The following is a 23,438-nucleotide window of genomic DNA, read 5'->3' on the forward strand; positions in this document are numbered from 1 at the left end:
ATTTTGAGCTCCAAATGGGATTTTCAAACTATTTATCAAAGAAAATGACAAGACATCTATGATAGAGCACCTATCAGAGCAGCATAAATGTGAAAATATGTGGGTAGGGTTCATTGCCACCCCGTCTCTTGATGTAATCCTACTAATGAATGCTCAGCACGAGACTCATCCAACCTTTCCATTCAAACATCCCTAGAGTACCTGTGACTTGATCGCGGGAAGGGAGGGGTAGCAAAGGACCGAGGTGAAGGCTTATAAGACAAAAACACATGCCAGCATATCTGAGCTGTCACATGGCTCCAACATTCAGCTGTTTTTCAACAGCTTTTACACAGGCTGTTTATGTCAATATCGTGCAGATTTAGATACAATTTCCTCATTTTCATAAAATGTCATCTTAAACCAACCTTTAAAAAAATCAGCAACATTGTGCCTATGGACAGTACCTGTAAACCACATATGCCAATTAGGGGGTTTTGCACAGTGTAGTTCTAGGAATTCAGTTGTAGGAACTAGCCAGCATGTCATGAATGGAGGATGCCATGATCGGAACTGTTTTTGTTGTGTGTCGTGATAACGGAGATGGAATGTAAGCACACAATTTACATGACTGAAAGAGCATGGAAATTTGACTAAATATGTATGTGTGTTTCCTTAACATAACGTCTCTTGTAATAACCAATAACCTGGTGCAGTCTTAGATTATAAATACAAGAGTGCACCAGGCTATTGGTTACTACAAGAGATTGAGATTAGAGTTTTAAATGGCAAGAACCCAATTTCATTGAAAATGTCTCTCACTTTTTCCTCACTGTTGAAAATCAAATTTGCTTATTGGATAAAAAAAAATAAACAAGCTCATGTGGGTGGTGATGGCGCAGTGGATAAGACACATGCCTTTGGTGTGAGAGACCCGGGTTCGAATCCACTGTGAGACACCAATGTGTCCCTAAGCAAGACACTTAACCCCTAGTTGCTCCAGAGGCGTGCGACCTCTGACATACATAGCAATTGTAAATCGCTTTGGATAAAAGCGTCAGCTAAATGTAAATGTAAATTTTTGAGATCCCAGCTTTGTTGTTTTTACAGTCTTAATCTGTCATTTAGCAGGGAATTTATCAACATACAATAAAGGCTGGTGGAAATTGATTGAAAGCCGTTGATCCCAAATTGCCACTATGCAATTTATTCAATGAAAGCTCCTCAGGGAAAATGGGATTTTAATTTACGACTTATTGAAAACTACTGTCCATGCTTATTTCAGGATTTGAAAAGCCACACAGTGGAGATCATTTATGCTATATAACATGCATGAAGCGGCTGAAAGGATTATAACAATATTGCCAGTGTTGCAAGTGAACTAAATACGCCACAAAGACGATAACGAAACTATGTAAAAGAAGAGACAAGGCCCCTCAGGGAGAATGATTGATTATTGGATTTTCACAAGTCTGTGTTGAGCATTTGATCACTGTCATCTTGATGAGGTTTGTTTGTGTAATTGTGTAATTGCTGATTGATTGTGGGAGGCATTGTGAGACACATAGACTGTTTTGTACATAGACTTGTGTGTGTGTGTGTGTAGTGGTTACAGAGTGCAGTGGGTTGAAGTTCAGCTAGGGGAGATGAAGCAATTGCCGTGTGTTCTGCTCTTGTCCGAGTTTCCGCACTGCTCCCACCACAAAAATACCAACAACAAAAGAACTTAAAAGCTTATTCTCCAACCAGGAGACAGAGACTGAGAGGAGAACAAAAGGGAGGGAGGGAATGAGACAGAAGAAGTACAAAGGATCCTGTGGGCAGAAATGAGGTGAAATCAAAAAGACAGAAGCTCACTCAGAAGAAGTGAAGAAAATAACGGCCCACACAAATTAATATGTCTGCGCCAGTCTGTGGAAACAAACTTCATACAAAAATGCCTGATTATTATACGTTTGCAGAATTAACAAATGAGCTTGTTATTTAAAAATGCTAACAGGTGCCGAAAATGAGGAGTAATTGAAAAATGCATCTAACTTACATAAAATCCCTTTCAACCTATTTTTTTTTTTTTAAACCAGATCTACTCCTCTAATTTTTCCTCCTGAAAAAAAGAAAGTAAAATAACATCCACTCATGGAGGAAGCTTAAAATGCTCTTATGTAAGGTTTGGAGTGAAGATGACACATTTGAATGACGCCAGGCATCATCTAGCTGTCAGACGGAGAAAATGTGTTCCTTTATATGTATGAAAACTGTTTTTTACACAGCCCACTCTACACCCACTTTCACAAATACTAATCTGCTATCCTGATCCAGGTAACAAGATTTCCTGTTGAATATCCCATGATTTTTTCTCTTTCTATTTTTAAAAACAATTCTGTAACGCTCCTTGGAATATTTAATTCTGATTGGTGGACTCTATCAAATAGCTTCTCTCTCGTATCACAACACTGGAATGTTTGATTAATCCAAAAGTTGGTTTGTTGCTGCTATCACCAACAGATATAATAAGATACTGTCATTGCCAAAGCAAACAAGACAGGCCATTCCATGCCTATAAGATAACGTAGCCATTGAAGAAACAATTCACTAGACATACATAAGAAACCAATGAATTCTAAGCGTTTTCTTTTGAAGAGAGAAGCCCCCATTTATACTTTTGCAATCAGACTTTTACAAATCATGTAATAGTGTTTCCTTTTTCATCTTTTTTTAATTAGTCAGACTAAAGATTCTGACTGAAGTGATTTTCAGATACATCACATAATTTTACTTTCTCCAAGTCAGTTTTAATATTATGAATCATGAAAAGATCTTTGTATAGCATTCTTAGGAACTTGTTTTTTCTTTTTCCTATTCCTATTCAAATTCATATTGATCTCAGTAAAATGTGGGAAAATGTAACATCAGGGTACAAGACTGTCTCATCCCAATGCCAATGGTAAGTAAAAATTCACGGTTCATAAATATTGTATAACTGGACAGTAACTCTGACTTGCTGTATAAAATAATTTTTGAATGACTGCCATAAGCTTTCCTGTGATAACAGCATTAAATCATCAATAGTGGCACATAGTGTGCCCCTATGTGCCACATTTACATTCAAATGGTAATTGATCTACACAGAACCTAAACCTTAAAACGATTGTCTAAATTCAGTCAGAGACTTCGAATAGGAATTGGTGTTTGTGTATGTGTATGTATATGTATATATATATATATATATTTTATCTGATTACACTGCTAATACATCTCTAACGTATACACAGCAGAACTATTTCTGTTCTTTCACACCATCAGAATAAACCCCATTGTTTGAGCCATTCAAGTTTAAGCTCTTATCACGGACATCATGTCAGCTTGACTTCTGTGGCATTTCAGTGCTTAGGTAGAGGGATGGCTCATTGACCAAAGAGCAACTGGTCATACTGTGATAGTGTATTTCTGCACTCGCTCTTTCTTTGAGTCTTTCTGATTCCTCCCTCCCTCAAGCTCTTACTTTCTCTGTTTTCTCTCTTCTGTTCGCTACCTTTTACCCCTGACAGGAATTCAAGCTGGAGGCAAGCTAAGCTTCCCAAGTGAGTCTCCATCATGGTCGGACGTGGCATGCAGAAGAAGATGCTTTTGGCTTTTCCATGTCCAGTCACTGCCCTACATAAAAGTATGTCAAGCTTGTCTGACACTGTGCAAAACAGCAGGGGGGAGAACAATGGAAAATGTGGAGCACATCTTATTACAAAGGCGAAAATTGAATTTCACAGTTTTAGCCATTGCCAAATGTATCTGTGCTGTGGACAAAAGAAAAGAAAAAGAAAAATAGTCTTAGCAGATAGGAAATATGTTGAGTTGAAAAAAAAACGTAAAAGTTTGTTTGAGATGGTAAACGGGTACATAAAATACTGCCAAGACACATTTAATATGGAGATTCAGTAAGCATCAGGTTGAATGTGCTGCAGGTAAATTAACACAATGCTCTGTTAAATACAAATGTTAAATTTAAGACGTTCTTTCACTTATAACAATATAGTGTGCATTTAACTTGCCTTACATAACATAGTGTCAAGTATAACAGTCTTGTTATCCTAAAACAACTAGTTGACTCGTAGAGGAGAAGTGTCAGAAGCACTGTTCACTACACGACATGTAAGCTATGCTTCCTTCAGTCAAGTCTTAGCCTCTCGTCAAGTCCACAGACAACCCATAATTATATTCACAGACCATGTGAATGCTGATGCATATTGCAGACAAATTGGCAAGTGCTTGGTGAAACTACCAGTTTCAATATGATTGGCTGGTTTAACTTCCTTTTAAAAAAAATCGTTATTTCCATGTTCACTTTGTAACAGTTACTTTACACAAATATTTTGACATCGTGTACTATTAATTGTTCATCAGATGCACTGACTTCATAATTTACAACAATAAAACTGACTCTTAACTGACTTTTTTTTATGGTTTTGTAAAAAGTCTCTTATTCTCATATTGTCAGGACACAGGCTAGGAGACACAGAGGGTTAAAATAACAAGTGACTTTATTAATGAGATTGGATGAGAGAGTCCAGGGGATACATGAGAGCAGAACTGGGGAACTGAGGGCAGGGAGGCAGGCTAGCCGGTGCCGGGGAAGGAAAGGCAGGCACGAGGAGGAATCCAGGGAGCGGTGGCGACTGAATATCTGAGTGAAAGAGCACAAAGGTTAGTAGATGGAGTTTGGTTGCTGTAGTGAACGGAAGACCAGACGACCGGTGAGTGTGTGAAGTGTGGTTTTGTAGGTGGCTTGATTGGAGTTCGGCAGGTGCAGGGGATTAGAACACAGGTGACTGAGATCATGGGTAAGTGGTGGCTGATGACTGTGGTGACTGACTCACTGACACATATAGGCTGCATTTATTTCATAATAACAAAACAGTAATATTGTTCCAATTAAATGATTAATCGTGAATTACTAAATTATTATTATTCCAATTCAAAATAACTGTTTTCTATTTTAATGGTTTTAACGTGTATTTTTCCTCTAATGCTGAATTTTCAGCTCACTTGACCCTTCAAAAATTATTCAGATATGCTGATTTCTTGCTCAAGAATCTGTAGTGTATTATGTGTATTTATGTAAAAAGTGAGAGAAACAGAAAAAGAGATATTGAGTGAATAACCTCATAACATCTTAATTTAAGCACAGCTTTCTTCATTAGCATTTTAGCATAGACACTTATTCGTAGCACTTTTCGATGACATCACAGAAAAGACAAATTAGTTTCTGTGGCTGCCTGACCCTTGTTTTATACACTCATTTTATTTCTAAGCAAATCATCTTCAGAACAGAGGGTTTGACTGTACAGTATTCAATAGAACTAATCAGGACTGCTGACCACATGAACACAGACCGCAAGAACAAATCTGGGTTCAGGGAGGATTCAAGGTTGGCAGCTGATCCTAATAATGTGGTTCAGATGAAGTAAATGCAGACACGGCATAAAAAGAAGAGATGATTTGAAACTTCACTAGCCCTTTCTTTCTCTTCTGTCCTTTCTTTATTTTTTAACCCTTTTGACACAGACATTACAGCACAAATGAACAGTTCTAATAAAACTGCTTTGCCGGTTTGAATTTAACCTAGAATAACCCTATTTATATGTAATCGATGTAAATGACAGAACGTCGGAGACAATGTTACTGATTTCTATTTGTAACTACAAACTCAAGTAACATTCTAATAGCATTTGTTTGATTTGTGTAAAGCATTTCATTCTCACCAAACTGCAATATTAGACTACTTTCACCTATGTAACAAAATATGTTAGTCCAGTATTTTCAAAATTATGAGGCTTGAAAAGGAGAACTAGAGGACAAGAATGAAAACAAAACAGAAGCTGACAGAAACTGACAACAGCAGAAAAAAAGAAGAAAAAGGTGCTGTAACTAGAAATGAGCACTGCTGTTGAGAGATCTGCATAACAAACAGTGGTAAAAAACGAATATCCCAAGAGAGTGGTAGGACATCTCTTGAGTCTAGTGAGACAGAAATGAAAAGAACTGTCAAAACAAAACCAGGTTGTCTGTCAATGAAATACACATTCACACAAAAGACCAGAGAAACAAATGAAGAAGTATGCTTCAAAATGATTGGTTTCACAGGGAACGAGGCCACTGCAACAATGGCGTTCAAAGGAAATTGGGCTTCTTTTGAGCAAACAATACAGGTGTTACATAGAAGCTGCTGAAGGACCTCAGAAACATGATTTCTGCTTTTAGCAGACACTAAATACACACATATACACACAAGTAACCCCATCTGCTGTCATCTGAGAGTTTAGAGTTAGGATTATGGTATATTTATATTTTGGGGCATAATTCAATCCCACTTACCACAACAAGAATCTGCAATAAAAAGTTAATGGGAATGAAATCATGAGCTATCAACAGAGCGCTTCCAGTTATTGTGCTTTAATTATTATTTTTTTTGTTCAATAGTCTATTAATCCTATTATAAAATAGTAGTGTACCAATATACAGTAACAGTCATTTTTATTAGGTGACATATAAGACATAGGTAATTATGTCAGTTCCATCATGACAACTCTGAAGATTTTAGCATGTTAATGGATATGACCATGCAGAGCTGGGTAGATTACTTACAAATTGTAATCCGTTACTGATTCCAGATTACATGACAAAAATTGTAGTCAGTAACGTAATCTGTTAAATTACACATTTTAGGTAAAATAATCAGATTACTTTGAGATTACTTTTAGATTACTTTTGATTTAACTCGTTTATCACATTGATTTAAGTAGCATTATCTTGTGCCATAATGATGTAAAAAATGCAAAGAGTAAGAAAACTTGTTCCATTAATTGTACATGAAGTGCATTAAACATTATATTACAGTTTCCCAAACTAGGGTTCGTAAAGGAACTGCAGGGGGGTTGTGAGTTTAATGAAACACTGATAAATAATTAAATCATAAAAATAAAATAAATCATTTTAAAACAAACTCCCCTTTTTTATTTTATTTTATTTTTTTGAACTCCCTTTTGAGGAAAGTCTCTTCACTTGGTGGCCATATTTGCAACGCCTCAAGTCAGCTCATACAAGACAGTCTTAATGAACAGGGGAATCCTGAAATCTCAAACACTGCTCGCTGAACTCACATGATGTCAAATCAGCAACAAAAATCTGATATTAATTGCCCCATGAAGGTTGTTTCTTATGCTCAAATAGCGTTTAAAAAGCTTCTTTTTCAGGCTAGATGAGGCAATGTGCATGCTGAATCATAACCTGCTTATACTGTGCATATGCATTGGCTGGTCTAGTCAGGTTTCTATGGGAAATTTGTCTCTTTCATTTCGAAGGTGGGACTATTCCTCCATATTGCGTGTTGCAGTTTCTCCCATTCATAAGTATAGGAGTGAACAGTCTTTGTGTTTCTATAGTCTTTGTTTTAAATAAAACACTTACTAAAAAAGATTAAATATTTTTATTTAGCTGCATGCCATGTGATCATTAATCAAAGAAACCGTGAACATGCAAATGTGATACTTAATTATTGAAATATTTATTTTTATATCTCAGGGGTATTTAAAGCAAATATATTTGGTGAATAAGGTTTTGGAATGCCTGCATTACATGTATCTAAGAAATAACGTGAATATGTGCATTTTAATTAGTTATAATTAATAATACATGGTTAAAAAACCTACAGAGTAATAATTCAAATAAAAATGAGTGTGTTCATCAGTAGTTGATGCAATGTTGAAACCCTTCTTAAACCTGAAATGATTTTTGTAAATCCAGTGGTCAAATGCTGTCGCCACCTGAGTAATGACTGATCTTTGTGTGAATGTTCACAAGACTGGACTATTTATACATATATAATAAGTATATATTCGGTAGACTATTTTAGAAAGGAAAATTTAAAAGATGAAAAAGAGAAATTAGGGGGAATCAATGATTTATGAATAATTTATTGCTATTGTGTGAATAATATGTAATCATGTAATCCATAAAAAAGTAACTGTAGTCTGATTACGAGTATTTTAAAATGTAATTTACTCTGATTACAAGTACTTCATTTTTGGAATCTGATTACGTAATCCAGATTACATGTAATCACTTACTACCCAGCTCTGTGACCATGTTAATGTATTTGTTCTTGGTGGAATGGATCTGCTAGGCTGATGCTGAATTGTTGCTGCTGTTGATTATTGCTGCTGCTGAATAGGAAGCACAGGAACTTGCTACTGCCAATATATAGGCCTATACAGTGCTGTGAGTATTTAAGACATACTGCTGCTGCACAAGTAGCATTTAATAACCCGTAGCAGATCTATACAGGTGGAGCTGGGGAAGGTAGAGGGTTTCAGTGGAGCTCTGAAAGCATTCTGCCACCTGCTCTAGCGAATGCTAACCACCCATTTAAATGTTAAGCAGTAATATCATTGGCTGCCTATGCAACATGACCCAATCAACTTGTGCCAAGTAGTTTAACGGTGAGAATATCTTCAATTTGCATTAACGGCCCGTCAGCCTGCACCATCTAGAGTTTCATGACAGAACTTGAAAAAAAATTGTAATTGCAGCTAATGGATTACATTAGCAAAATAATAAAAAAAAACAGACAGACCACAATTACCCTTGTAGCATAATAAAAGTGTTTCTATTTTTTCATAATAATTTGAACCAGAACAATTATGTATAAAACAACATCAAATAAGATTCCCTATGTTATAGCTAAAGTAACAAAATAGCATACTGCTTCTGCAAATCACAGTACATTGGTATAGATAGTTTAGAAATGTATCCAAAGTTTCCTCAACAGCAACTATAGTTTTAAAGTCCTCCAAGTGAAAAAAACCAAGCACCCAGGACCTCAGAGTCATAGCGCACACTGACTTCAGCTGACGCCTACCCTGATCTGTCATGCTAATGTATTCAAGTTGAACATACTCTATTCCTCATTATCCTACTATTCTACCACTTCCCCCTCTCTCTCTATAGTCAAACACTCATTTTTCCTTAGAGAGGTGCAATTCTAGAGTTCATTAAGTCAACTTGAGCATTTAGTGTCAAATAAACTGTAAATGTTGTTTCAATAAGAGTGAGCTGCTAGATTACGAGAAAGGATTTGTGGAAGATTGTATCTAACCCAAAATATGAACAATTATTACTCATGCCTAATGCACCGATTATAAGAAGAGATACATGCTTTCATTTTGTGTGGATTTGTAGGCAAATCCATACTTTCATTTGCTACTGCAAATAATTACACAAGTGTTACTCTTTATATCCGAAAGCCGCGAAGTGCTATGGCTGGCTCAGAATGAACCAACACAGACAGAGAGATAAAAGTTCCTTCACTAATCTTGGAACACCAATGAGCCAATTGCATCTAAGGACCAGAACTAACTGTTGTACAAAATATACTGTAATATGCAGTGAGGTCCAAAGTGAGACCCCATTGAAAATCCTGGTTTCAAACTCTTCAAAAAAAAAATTATTTCTAGGTTTGCATTAACATTTTAAAGCACATCTCAAGTTTTCAGTTAATACAGCTTGAATTAAAGCAAATAATTAAAAAAAACAAATGCTAAGAAGATAATGTTCATTTTTCAATTACATTTTACACTCAAACTACTCTGCTGATAACAAACATAATTCTGTAATGGAAAAACATGTATTTAATTATAAAATGCAAATAGAAGCATTTTCATTACTTGTCTCAGACTTCTGGCCTGAAATGCACTGAACATTTATTTAAAAGTTTGACTCCAACATGAAACTATTAAGAAAATTGTAAGTATATACAAATTTAATTAACATATAATTAACCTTAAAATATAAAATATATTGCTGTAATCAAAATTCATCCATTTAGCCCTGTGCCCTCATTTTACACGTCACAAACTAAACCCTGTATTTAGAGATCATCAAGTGTTTGCTGTAAATATTTAATTAAGACCTCATGCGAAACAGGATTTCATCCCAGCTGTCACAAATCCCTAACAACATATATTTTACTGTATCTTAGATAGGATCCATCACAGTGTTGATTTAATTAAATTTATGTAATAAGCATAATTAAAAACTTAAAATAGGTTTAAGAGGATTATTACGTGCAGATGTTAGGACAATATTTGGCGGAGATACAACTGTTTGAAAATCTGAAGCTGGAAAAAAAATTGAGAATCTGAGGGTGCAAAAAAAAATCTAAATATTGAGAAAATTACCTTTAAAGTTGTCCAAATGAAATTCTTAGCAATGGCTATTACTAATCAAAATCTAAGTTTTGATATATTTACAGTACGAAATTTTCAAAATATCTTCAAGGAACATGATCTTTATTTAATATCCTTATGATGTTTGGCATAAAAGAAAAATCGCCATTTTTGACCCATACACTGTATTGTTGGCTATTGCTACAAATATACCCCAGCGACTTAAGACTGGTTTTGTGGTCCAGGGTCACATATTGGCATGTGATATAACAAACAAGTGGCTACAAATGATGATGTCTGTGATGGTTTTCATTGCTTGAGGTCATTGCAGAATGGAAGGCAGCATTTGTACTTTGACATCACACGTTACATCACTTCTCTCTTAGCGTTTGGAAGTCTTCCCCAGGTTGAATGATGAAAAATCTTCACACAACAAGAAATCAATCTGGCTGTAAAAGAATAAACTTTTGTGGACAATTTGGTGATTTTTCAAGCATCATCTTGTCACAAAGAAAGGCTGCATATAAGCTCAAAAGAACAAGACAGATCATTCAGCTCAGGCGACAGATCATAAAAAAAGAAAGTAGATTATTTAAAACATCACGGGATATTCTAGACCTATGCGTATTAATGTCTGAAATTGGTCTCAAAATTTCAGAGTTAAATCTCTGCAGGCAGCACTTTTTTTTTTTGTCATGGAGACTAATTTCATGTGAAATACCAGATCAGTCCATTTTAGCGAGAGAGAGAGAGAGAGAGAGAGAGTGTGTGTGAGAGAAAAGAAAGTCTATAGCAGATGACTTCAGAATTGTATTAGTTATGTCTACTGTAAATCATGTACAAGGAAGAATGAAATATAAGGAAGCACCACAAGAAAGCATAAATATTGGAGTCAAACCCTGATTGATGAACGTAGCCTGTTTGTCACCATATTTAGGTATGCACCAATATGCAAATTATAACATATAGTGACAAACCTTTTTATTAATGTGGTTTGGAAAATTATTTTCATGTTATGTCCATTAACCAATTGTCACGGTTCATGGGATCACGGTCTCATCTGTGCTTGGTACTGTTGTATGTGTGTGAGTGGGTGTGTCTGATTACCGCAATTAGCTAATCATTCCAGGTGTGGCTCGTTTGCGGCTCTATATTAGATGTGCTAACCTTGCCTTTTATTGACAGATCCTTGATGTTTGTGTAACCCAGGTCACTGACTATGTCAAAAAAAAAAAAAAAAGAGAAAGATAACTAGTTTATTTTACTTGTTAATATATTTTTATTAATAACAGGAGAGATGTTGATTTAAGTTGTTATATATATATATATCATGATACACATTGAGATTTAGAAAAAAAAATAACAGTAAATTGCCAAAGTAAGTTTTGACTTGGTTAAGGCCAAAGGTTAGCTCCGCCTCCAAAATAAGTTAAGGAGAGAGTGCAGAGGGTGACGGAAAAATAAATAAATACGTAGAGCAACGCAATTAGATTGGATTTGTCCATTATCCCTAAAAAGACGGTTTAGATCATTCAAATGATCTAAAATTTGATTATTTGAGCAAAAGAAATCCTTAGAAGCTCATATTTTAAGGAAATAGAAGCTGACAAAGAGACGAGTTGGAGAATTAGGAGCACATGAGAAAGACAACGAAAACTAACTGGATTAAGGCCTAATCAAGACATTATCTGCTTTATTCTTCTTTCATCTTATTTTATTTTCCTTGGCCGGGTTTTTTTCCCCCCTTTCTCCTTCTTCCATGTTTTATGGTCTTGTTATTTCTACTCGGAAATCCTGATCTGTCCCTGCCGTGGATGTTCTTTCTGTGGTTTGGACATGGCGAGCCACCCATCTAGTTGAGCGTACTCCGTGTATCTCAGTGTGGTATGGAAACATCTCCAATCAGGACTGCAAAGCACTACAGAGAGTTGTGCGATTAGCCGAGTTTGAAACTGAATTTGACATTCCATGTCTGAAAACTGAATTCTTGACTTGAAGTGTATGTAATACTGATTCTGAAATCTATATTTCTAATTTGAATTTCAGTATCTCTCGTGAACTGAACTATTGTTTGACATTGTTTATTTGGGTCTAATTTCTTTTCATCACTTTAATTTACTCAACAATATATTCAGTTACCTCTTTTCATTTACTTTGCGTCTGAAGTCATTCTTTCATTCTTTCATTTCATCGACCTAATCTTCTGATATCTGGTCCTGAAAAAAAAAAAGATCACTAATACCATAGTTAGCACGCCAAAAACGGGTAGTTGTGGGTTACATTTGTCCTCGCGTTCCTGGTCTCTCTGTTGTTCCTGTGACTGGCTCCTTGGTCGGCTTCCTGGGATTTTCTTCTTCCGTGAGCTGCCCTTTGCATCCCTGCGCTACTGTGATTCTTCAGCCCTCAGCTAAGACTGATGTGGACTTGCATTTGTGTTTCTTCAGAGATTCTCTAATAAACTGTTTGTTTAGCACCCGCTTTTGAATCCTGTCTCTTCTTCCTTGTGACACTAATAAATATACAATATTCAAATGTTACACTATTTTGTCAAAAATAAAATTTAAACCTGAAAGCAATGGTTTTAAATGTTACAATTTTTAGGCATTTACAATTTTAGGCAATTACAATGTACAGTATTTAAAAAAAAGAAAAAGAAAAAAGATATTCATTATGAGATTTCTTAAAAAAATATATCTTTGTTACTGAATTAGTGTTTTTAAAGAAATTTAAGTGAGCATTAGATGAGGGAAAACGTCCTCTAAATATAAAAACGAGGGAATTAGCATATACAGTAACATTTAACATCGAATTAAAGCTCAGAGTGTGCACTTTAAGCCCATATTCATCGTATAACTGTAACCTGAATATGTTTTGGTCAGAAACTAAAATAATAAAAAAATTGTGCCTGCATTCAAATATATATGGACCTGACTGTATGTATATTATTTATATATATATATATATATATATAGGGCCAATATATGCTCTTGTTTTGTCCAGTCTGGACTATTGCAATGCTCTCTTGGCAGTTCTATCAAACCTCTACAATTAATCCAGTGTGCAGCTGCAAGAATAGTCTTTAATGATCTGAAAAGAACGCACATCACACCTGTGTTCATCAATTTGCACTGGCTACCAATAGCTTCTTGCATAAAATGCAAGGCATTGATGTTTGCCTACAAAACCGCCACTGGCTCTGCACCCTTTTATTTAAATTCACTGCTTCAGACTTATGGGCTGTCTAGAAGCTTGCATTCTGCAAATGAACAGCGCGTTATTGTGCCATCCCAAAGAGGCACAAAATCACTTTCACAGACTTTTATATTAACTGTTCCCTCATGATGGATTGCTCTGCCCAACTCAATCCGAGCAGCTGAGTCCTTAGCCATCTTCAAGAAACGGCTAAAAACACATCTCTTCCATCTTTTTTGACCCTCTAACTCTAGCACCCTCTATTCTATTTTATCTATTTGTTTTCTTTTTCATGTAAAAAAGCCCTCTAACACTTGCACTCTCTGTTCGTTTTCTAACTGCTTGTTTTCTTTAAAAATCAAAGGACTCGAACACTGTCTTTCTCTATTCTTTTTCTATTTTATCTACTTGGTTTATTTTTTATTTATGATAAAAATACCCTCTAACTAACACTAGCTCGCCGTTCTTTTGTCTATCCCATCTACTTGTTTTATTTTTGTTTTGTTTTTTACTGTATTTTTATTTAAAAAAAAAACATTTTGCTACATGTACTGCATTAGGCTGAATGAGACTTGTCATAGCACTTGCATATTATTGCTCTTTTGTTGGTTTTGATTGCTTCTGTTGTCCTCATTTGCAAGTCGCTTTGGATAAAAGCATCTGCTAAATGACTAAATGTGTGTGTGTGTGTGTGTGTGTATATATATATATATATATATATATATATATATATATATATATATATATATATATATATATATATATATATATATATATATATACAGTGCCCTCCATAAGTATTGGAACAGTTAAGACAAAATTGCTCTGTTGGCTGTGGAGTCACGACATTTACAAATATGATTAAAAGATGAATATGAGACAAAACTACAGAATGTCAAATTGTATTATTGGGTGATTCAACACATAGATGTTTTACCAGCTAAGAAGTTCAGCACTTTTAGAGTTTCATCCCTCTATCTGATGTGAGCATAAGTATTTTTTAACAGGTAACATGAGTTTCACAATTTGAGTTGAATTACTGAAATAAATGAACTTTCCACAACATTCTAATTTATTGAGATGCACCTGTATATGTGCATATATGTGCATCCGTAATAATTTGCACACTAAACAGGACTCACAACCTTATTATGCAAGTATGCTATGCCATTTAATACCAGAGACAATGAGGACAGAACGGACAAAGAAAAAAATAACACAATGACATAATGATTATGACAAGACCTCTACTGAGCACATCTCAACAACACTAAGAGGTGAAGATTGACACTGAGTTTCACTATGCGATCACTTTTGAGAAGAAAATGGACTGGAATGAAAGCACAAGTCAGAAAGACAGACATCTTATAATAAGTGAAGATACAGAATACAGAACAGATAGAAGTACCCTATTATACTCTTACCAAATAGCAGGAACAAAAGCACATGCATGACCAGCTGTCTGCCCCGTCATCTGATTGACCTGATTGGTGGGCCGGTTCTCTGAGGTGTTTGATGAAGAGGAAGCAAATCAGGCGTCAAACGCTTTTGTGCAACATTACAGGTGACCTGGAGTCAGACAGCGAGAGAGATGAGGCATGATAAAGGCTAATTATAATCACCTCAGCTACCACATTACAATCACTTCTTTCAGCCACTTATTTGAGCCACATGTGGCTGTCTGGTCTGGAACAAAAAGATTCTCAAAGAAAAATGAATGTTTTAGCAGATGACCTCATAAGTATTCACAAATATTTGTTTGTGTACGCGTGGTTTTAATACACACACTGCGTTTAAATAGACAATATGACAGTACTGACAAAAACAAAAAAAAGCAAGCCTCTTCAAATTAATTTTTTTTATAATCGTTATGACAATTTTTTTGCGCAGTTAGCACAACATCCGTTTGTATAGGCTATACAATTAGTGCATTTCTTGTTGCTTTGACACAAAATGCATGCAGTTAACACAAATTTAAAATGATTGAACCTCTTTTACACACAAGCTCAACCAAGACCAAAACAATGGACTTTTACTGCCAAATTTACAAATGCTTTCACGTTATATGTCAGAACAGATAACATCATATTCTAAACCTAACTTATAGGATAAAGTCAAAGTGAACAGCTGTTCATATTGTGAATTTTAAACACAAATATATCCCATTTTTATTCATTAATAAGAAACAGCTGCTTGAAAATATATAATGTTATGCAAATATATAAATTACAGCTGATTCCAATCTAGGAAACACACTCAGGTGTTGAGATTCTATCAATCACATGACCATGCAGTATACAGTAAAAGAGGACCTCTTTGGGCTGATCTTGTGTGGTCAGTGCACACAAGTGCACTTCTGCATAAATGTGAGATTTTAGATGACCTGCACGAAAGACTGGTGCCAGAGGTAGAAAGGGGACAGGTGGGAGACCACTTGTCAGTATATGTGATCACATGGAACAATGTGGCATTCCACCATTCCTGTGCAGTCACAGACTGGTTTGACACCCATCCAAGAATGATGTCCATTTTCCTAGCCCCTTACTCCACTTTCCTCAACCTCATTGAGGAGTTTTTCTCAACCTGGAGATGGAAGGTTTTTGACCAAATGTCGCTCCTGGATGCAATGGATGATGCATGCCAAGACATCACAGCTGAACACTGCCAGGGGTGGATAAGGCATACCAAAAGACACCTTGCCAGAGAAGAAGATATCAGGTGTGATGTGGATGAGAACATGTGGCCAAATGCAGAAGACCGGGAGATTAGAAGAAGACTTTTTTATTTATATTTTATTCTTCTGTGGCTTTTTCTGTTTGTATTTTTTGTACTTTCATATAATAAATTGCAACCGTATTGCATATTTTTGTTATCTTGCAGTAATATCCCATTGCAAATAAATCCTTTACTTCAATAATTCTTTCTGTGTCTTCTTTTTTTCACAAACCGTACATTCTATAAAGCTACTCTGAAATGGGTCATTAATTTTTTGTACTAAATTTTTGTAGAACAAAAAGAAACAAAATGCATGCATTTACCAAACCCAATGAAACAAAAATTTAGAAAGGCTTAAAAAACCCCAAAAATCTGCTAAACAATTTATGATCAATACAATATAGTATTGTATAAGGGCAAATCTGACACAAAATAATGCAGTTTCTGTAATTCCGTCTGATATTAGTGTTTTTATGATATTGTGCTATGATTGACTAAATGTTCCTGTTGGAAGAGAACGTGTTAGAGTTTTGGAATAATTATTTGATTTTGAAACATGTTTGCAGTGTTTTGGTAAACAAAATTAGTGTTGGAGTTTAGTTTACAATGTGTGATTTTGAGCATGAAATTAACCGTTTTGTGAATTGTGTGTTTTAGGTGTGTTGGTGTGTTGGTGTGTTAAGAGTTTAGAAAAATTGTTGGGAGATTTGAAAAAATTGTCATAGCGATTGTAAAAAAAACTGTAAATGACTTTAGAGATATACAAATGTTTGCAGATCCTTTAAGGTTCACTGAATACTGAATAGGTGGTTGTTGTGTTTCTAATAAATTATATTCTTAAATATTTCCAAAAACATTACTTTTAATGTCAGCCTACTTACTACATTTAGTGAATTTTGCATTTTATGGTTCATTTAGTTCTATGTCAAATTAAAGACAGGAAACACACATATACAAGTAAATTGGTAAATGCATGATACAGTACACACATTCACTGTTAGATTGTAATCTAAAGGTGTTATATTCAGACTTGTGAGAGATTACAGCTTTGATGATATTTCAATTCAGCCAAAAAGTGCAAAGGATTTTGATAAAAAATAATACATTTTCAAGTGATCTTTCTTTCTTTCTTTCTTTCTTTCTTTCTTTCTTTCTTTCTTTCTTTCTTTCTTTCTTTCTTTCTCTCTATCTTTCTTTCTTTTAAACACATTAAAAAAATAACAGCTACAATAATAATAATCATCATCATCATAATAACAACAACAATAATAATAAATACATTTACCAAATTTGACATCATTAGTGTGACTGATAAAAATAAACATATTCCTAATCTGTTTTTGTATAATTTGCACATTACACCTCTAAAATTTGTAAAACAAACAAACAAAAAAATAGTGTGTGTGTGTTTGTTTAATTGCTCTCATTATGTTGATATTGTACATTTCAAAATGTGTGTACACTTTACGAATACCCATACAGGAATGAAATCATCCTGAGATCATAGATGTAATTTAAGATGCTGTTAAACTTTCATATAATACCAATAAATGCCTGAAGAAAAAACAAATCTGTTTGCCATTTTGCAAGTAATGCATCACCGTATTTTATTTTTATGAGATATTGTGGTTTAGCCTGTGGAAAAACCCACTCTCAGATGAATTTTAATTAATCATCCTCCAATCAACACATGTTTCTCACAAGCCTTTAAACATGTAGAGCTGAAGGTTTATGGCATATGGCTTTAATGGGTATTTATGAGTAGGGGATGCCATAGAGGGTAATGCTGAAGAGGTTACTATCGTTTGCACTGAATATCTCACATCTGTGAGGTAAACAAATGGTGAGAACTTGAATTATTATATCATTTACACACAATTTAGATATAAAATTCATCCTGTATTGTGTGATGACCTTTTGAATTTATTTATTTTTTATTTTCTCATTAATTCAGGAATATTTTAGGTCTAAAAGATGAATTCTATTTAATCCAGTCAATGCAGAGAATAATCTCTATTAAAATATAATATGAAAATGTGATGTTGTGAGCAAGAATTTAGCCAAGCTTTGACATTGTTCCATGGATAAATGCACGAAGAAGAAGGAGTTGCAATGTAAATAGTCTTTAATAAAGCCACATAAAAGCAAATACAAGGTAGACAGGTAGGAACCACACACACAAATGTAGCGTCGACGAAGTAGACCGGACAAATGCATTGAGAACTGAATACAACTAAAAAAGGGTAACTAATGACAATAATTAATGACACAAACCTGAACCAAATTACACAATTAATAGGAGACAGAAACTAGGTCACACAGAGCACATGGGGAATGAAAAACACAACAAAACAGTCCTGGGGTGTGACAGTTCGCCGCCCTCGGATCATCGGGAGGAGGACGACTAACATAGTCTAGGGTGGTGATGATGGAGGGAGGAGCCAGCATGGAGATAGTAGGGACTTGGAGCAGGAGGAGCCCGGCGAGACCCAGGCCACAGCCATGATGATGGCCCATGGTGGAGCCGACGGAGGGAGGAGCTATGGAGGAGGAATGGCCGCTGACTCCAGGGGGCCGACCGATAGCGGTGGAGCAGGTGGAGGAGGAGCCCGAGGCGGAGATGGAGAGCAGATGAGCCCAGGCGACCGAGGCGGAGATCCGGAGGTCCGCAGCGGAGCCAGAGCGACTGAGAACCAAGGTGGAGCTGGAGGGAGGAGCCCAACGGAGCCGGTAGGGCGGAGTGACAAGGCGCAGCCGCAGGAGTGTAGTATTGAGGCGATGGCGGGACAACGACCGACCAAGGCGGAGCTGGAGGGACGAAGGAGCCCGGTGGAGCTGGTGGGCCGACGGGCGACGGTGGAGATGAGGGAGCAAGGAGCCGAGGTGGAGCCAATTGACACAATTAACAGGAGACAGAAACTAGGTCACACAGAGCACATGGGGAATGGAAAACACAACAAAACAGTCCTGGGGTGTGACAGACATTTAATAAGGTCTGGGGTGGGGTTAAGAATTGTGCTATAATAGCCCCCTACAAATACAACTCATTTTATACAAGAAACACTTTAAAAAGAGACAAATATGTAGATGTTTGTGAAAGATATTTTCTCTGTTTTGGAGGGATGATCATTAAAAATCATGCCTTACTTACTGAATCAAAATTTGTTAATATTTTACATTTACATTTAGTCATTTTGCAGACGCTTTTATCCAAAGCGACTTACAATTGGGCAATACATAATGTGATTAAAGAGGCAAACAGACAGAGGAAGTGCTCGTAATACCAAGTCTCAGGCATTGTTCAAATAAGTACAAACTAGCAAGGGAAGGAATAAATAAAGAGAAAGACAAAGGTTCTTTTTTTTATTATTTAGGATGAAGTCAAGTGGTTTCCTATAGGTTAGGGGTGTATAATTGATTTTAACTTTATTGCAAACCATCTAAACTAAATTATACATGCAGACACCCATATGAGGAGTTCTGAACAGCAAACTAGTCATTCAGAGAGCAAATGTTATGTTTGAACAATACAAATTTAGGTCAGGACCTCAGTGATCTCATTGACTACAGCCATGGTTGTGAGCTCTGAAGTCAGCAGTTATAAAAAGAAACAGATGCAGAACAGTTTTATAAAACCCATGCCATGAAACAGACAAGCCAATATCACTTCTGTATTACACTTTAAAGGGGTCATGAACTGAGAAACCAAAATTCCCTTGATCTTTTGATGTCATTATAAAAACATCCTGTAAGTTTCAGAACTCAAAACTTTGCTGTTAGTCTAAAAACAGCTTATGTTAAAAGGAGTCTGCCAAAATGACAGCTTTTGGAATGTACCACTCTATGATGTATTAGTGTGGATAAGCACCACCTCCACAGAAGAAGATCAATGCCTGCTTCGTCATCGCTGCCTGTTTAGACCCGTCCACCGTTTCGCTCAGGTCAACGCAGGAACCAAACAATAAAGATGGCTCTGAAGACAACAAGATGCTGTGCAGTGCCAAGTAGTGGAAAAACAGTGTTTGTGTTGCCTTCCTTCTGATCCCAATGTTAGGAAAGAGTGGATGAACTTTATTTTTAATGAAGATCCAGACCACGTCTGTAAGATGGTCCTTTGTTCACTTCATTTTACCATGGATTCATTTACAAACAATTACAAACAACTAAAAGACAATGCAGTGCAAGCTATATTGGATCCGACAGTCATGTCGCAACACACAAGTCTGAGCAACTGTTTTCATTACATGGTCGCTATTGCTTTGTTTCTTCTTACTGATCGTTTGATATGTAGAGTTATTTATGCATATTTAACCTAAATCACAGCAGCATCCATCTATGAGGAATGTACGCTGTCAAACAAACACAACTGGGGGGGGGGGGGTCAAAAACAGGACAGAAAATAGCTTATTACTTTTAAATTATGTTTTTTGATGTTAAAATCTTGGTAACATTATAACAAAGGCAGTTCATGACCCCTTTATTGGCACTGAAAACGTTCTGAAATTACATTTTATATAATCTGCTAGTACTAAATAAAATAAGCATTTATATGTATAGTGTATATATATATATATATATATATATATATATATATATATATTGAACAAGCAAAATTTGTATAATATACAGTCCCCTCCATAAGTTTTGGAACAGTAAAGACAAAATTTATCTGTTGGCTGTGGAGTCAAGACATTTGCAAATATGATTAAAAGATGAATATGAGACAAAACTACAGAATGTCACATTTTATTATTAGCTGTTTCAACACATACTGTACATGTTTTACCAAATAAAAAGAACAGCAATTTTAGAGTTCATCCCACTCATTGATGTGAGCATAAGTATTGGGACAGTTGAACATAAGGCAGATATAAAAGATTAAAAGCTATTATTTAGTTGCAGATCCCTTGCGCACAATCACAACAGTGAGTCTGTGACCCATAGACATCACCAGACTCTTGGTCTCATCCTTTGAAATGCTTTTTACCAGCATTTAATTTAGCCAATTCCAATTGTTTTTTGTTTTGGGGAGTTTCCTCTCCAGCTGGTGAAATTCATGTTCAATCAGACTTAAATCTGGAGATTGACTTGGGCAATCTAAGACTTTACATTTCTTTGCCCTTATAAATTCCTTGACTGAACTGGCAGGGTGTTTTGGGTCATTGTCCTGATGCAATATGAAGCACTTCCCAATGAATCTGGTGGCATTTTCTTGAATATTGGTAGGCAAGATGGTTTTGTACTCTTCCAAATTCATTCTGCTACTGTCATCACACATTAAGTCATCAGTAAAGTTGAGAGGGCCTGTTCCAGAGACAGCCATACATGCCCATGCCACGACACCACCTCCGCCATGCTTTACAGATGAGGATGTATGCTTGGGATCATTTGCAGTTCCCTTTTGTTCTCCACATTTTTGCTTTCCCATTACTTAGATAAAGGTTCATCTTTGTCTCATCAGTTCATAAACAGTTCCAAAACTTTTCTGGCTCACCTTTGTGCTTTTTTGCAAACTCTAGTCTTGCCTTTCTATTTTTGGTGCTGGTCAGAGGTTTGCATCTTGCTGTGTAGCATCTGTAATTCTGTGTCAAAGTCTCCTGAGGACAGTAGATTGTCAGAGCATCACCCCAGCTTTCTGGAAGTTGCTGGTGATTTTACAGACACGTCTTTTAGGGTTCATTTTAACAGCTATTATGATTTGTCTGTCATCAACTACTGCTGTTTTCTCAGCTGATCAGGTCGTTGTTGGTGGTTTCCAAACTCTTGATTTCTCCATGCCCTTTGTTTTTGCTAGAGCTTTAATTGACTTCCTCTTTTCTTTTAGCATCCAAATTGCTTGCTTTTCTCTCAAAGTCAGCTCCCTCATCTTCATCCTGGTTTGTGTGAGTCATCATCGAATGCAAGATTCAGAATACAGAAGTAATGGATATAACTGATACGACACATTCCCTGCTTTATATATCTGAAGAATTAATGCAACAGGACACAGCTGATCACTTAGAAAGACCTGTGAGGCAACTGCTCCAATATTTATGCTCACATCAGATAGAGGGATGAAACTCTAAAAGTGCTGAACTTCTTAGCTGGTAAAACATCTATCTGTTGAATCACCCAATAATAAAAATGTGACATTCTGTAGTTTTGTCTCATATTCATCTTTTAATCATATTTGTAAATGTCTTGACTCCACAGCCAACAGAGCAATTTTGTCTTTACTGTTCCAATACTTTTGGAGGGCACTGTATATGATGTTTCCACATTGAGACTGTTTCGTATTTAATTCATGCGTATTATGTTAATATTTCCGTCAGTTTATTAATGCTCTTTAATTGTGATTAAGTATTTGAGGATATGTACATACACACAATTACACTCATAAAGACACACACAGTATGAATGCAATCAGCACCAGATATACCTGCAGAAGTTCTAACAATTCAGACGTTCACTCACACCTGTTGATCGGTCTCTGTAATTACTGTTCTTCTGTGTCTAAGGCTACGTCCACACGAAGCTAGATTTCTCCCTATTCGATCTTTTTTTTTTGCCTCAAATTCCGTAAACACGGAGTCGTCTCAGGAAATATCTGCGTACACACGGAATCACTGAAACCGACTGAAAACGATGTAGTACACATGCCAGACCAATATGTGGCGCTGTAATTCTGCCACAGAGATACACAAAAAAACAGAGAAGAAGACTTGGACCAAGTGCGTAAACCTTGCGCGCTGAATACAAACTAACACACAAAGCAGAAGATTTTGCTTTAATAAAGCTATTGAGCTCAGTAGGTTCTGCAGCACGAACACAGGCACGTAGTCTGACATTGTTGTTGTCGCTGTTATGTGATGTAGCGGTGTCTGATTAGGGGCGAGACGTGGGCTGATGACGTCATCGTTTCAGAAAATGTACGGATTCGCCGTCCACACGAAAACGTGAAAACGATTTATCCACCCTGGGACCTGGTTTCAAAAATGATCGGTTTCACTCTTCGAAAACAATGTAAAAAATGTATGCGTATACAGTGAAACGCGTCTTCGTGTGGACGGGGCCTAAGTTCATTGTTTCATAATTTTGAGTCCCTCATTAGAGAGAAGAGTGTAATTTCTCTTCAGCCCATGTAGCCACACACACACACACAGCTGCCAAACAGGCAATTTAGGAGGCAGGAGGCAGGAAATTAGCCTTTTTCACACGTAACTGGAAATTACGTTACGCAGGGTAAATTTATTTCCGCCGCAGCTGAAAGTACGGCCTTTCCATGGAGCGTTATTTCACTGCTTCTCTCTCGGCGCTGCCGCGACTCAGGTTCGAGGATGTTGAAAGAATAGTTGG

Source organism: Barbus barbus, assembly GCF_936440315.1.
Source record: "Barbus barbus genome assembly, chromosome: 5".
Classification (NCBI taxonomy): domain Eukaryota; kingdom Metazoa; phylum Chordata; class Actinopteri; order Cypriniformes; family Cyprinidae; genus Barbus; species Barbus barbus.